Source organism: Rhinoderma darwinii, chromosome 13, assembly GCF_050947455.1.
Source record: "Rhinoderma darwinii isolate aRhiDar2 chromosome 13, aRhiDar2.hap1, whole genome shotgun sequence".
Lineage (NCBI taxonomy): Eukaryota > Metazoa > Chordata > Amphibia > Anura > Rhinodermatidae > Rhinoderma > Rhinoderma darwinii.
The window spans coordinates 57,660,415-57,661,797 of record NC_134699.1 but is presented as its reverse complement, the minus strand read 5'-3'; positions in this window follow the sequence as shown (position 1 = coordinate 57,661,797).

Below are 1,383 nucleotides of genomic sequence, written 5' to 3'. Positions count from 1 at the left end.
GATAGGCCAAGCAGAGAGCTCTACAGGCTCATAGATAGTCTATAGTCCGTACACCGCCTTCATTTCAGTGATCGTGGGGGTCTTACCCCATTGATCAAAATGTAATTATGAAATATCAGACGTTTTGGGACATGACAAGGGGGACATAAGTAATCCGAAGAAAAAAAATCCCTCAAAAACTTTCCTTCTGAAGAACAAAAATTCTACGGAATCTGACTTGAGTGTTAGCTAACTTATGGGTGAATAGAACTGTTTCGGTCTATTGGACCTCATCAGCACAGGGCAGTCATCTGGTTACAGTGTGAACTGCTGCGTTACTGGAATACAGGTTCTCCAAAAAATATGCAAACAGATGGAAGAAAATCATTGAGACATAGAGACAGCCATTGGTGACTAGACCTGTTTCGGTCTGTTGGACCTCATCAGCACTCCTCATAGATTACAGCTGATGACATAAAGGTGACATTTCCCTTTAAATATTAATGCTCCATATGCTGCTTATTATTCAGACCAGATCTCTTATGACATCATCAGCAGCCACCCCGCCCCTCACAACACAGCTCTGATGATGGATGACATCACAATGCTCTGTCCCGGCTTCTATGTGTTGGGGAGCACTGGAGTCTTTTGAGGGTTAGTTGTTGGAGAAGATGGAGTTGCGGAGCGTTGTTGTTTTATTGGCGATTAGTTTGTGTTATGTAGAGGGGAAGGTCACGGAGACACCAGCAGGTAATGGACATTTATTACTGGGGGTCTTTATCATACCAGGTCCGGGAGTTTTGGTTATGCGACAGTGGATTAGGGGTGTGTCTCGATTTGAAGTTTAACCCTATTTGTTTTTCAATGGCACTAAACAGCAATACCGTACACAGTCCAAGGACGAGAGTGGCGCTGTATTAGGAAAAAAGCAGCCATTTTTTTTTTATCTCATCGCACGCCTTTACATGATACAATTCTGTTTGTCTGCAGCCACCACTAGGGGGAGCTAACTGAATACTGATTACTGAGTTCAATTTATACAGCACGCTCCTATATTCTCTCCAGTGGTGGCTGCAGGAAGACAAAATTGTATCATTTACCCATATGTCAATGCAGAAGATTTGGAGCTTTGTATCAGGAAAAACTGGCCTCCGAACGCTATAAAGATATATGAGGAAATGACCTATTCAGAAAAAAACTGTCTAACAGTAAAACCTATCCTTGTTGCCCATAGCAACCAATCAGAGCTCAGCTTTCATTTCTCCAGAGCCGTCTAATAAATGAAAGCTGAGCTCTGATTGGTTGCTATGGGCAGCGTTATTATTACACAGTTCTGATAATTGATGACATCACAATGCTGTGTCCCGGCTTCTATGTGTTGGGGAGCACTGGAGTCTTTTGAGG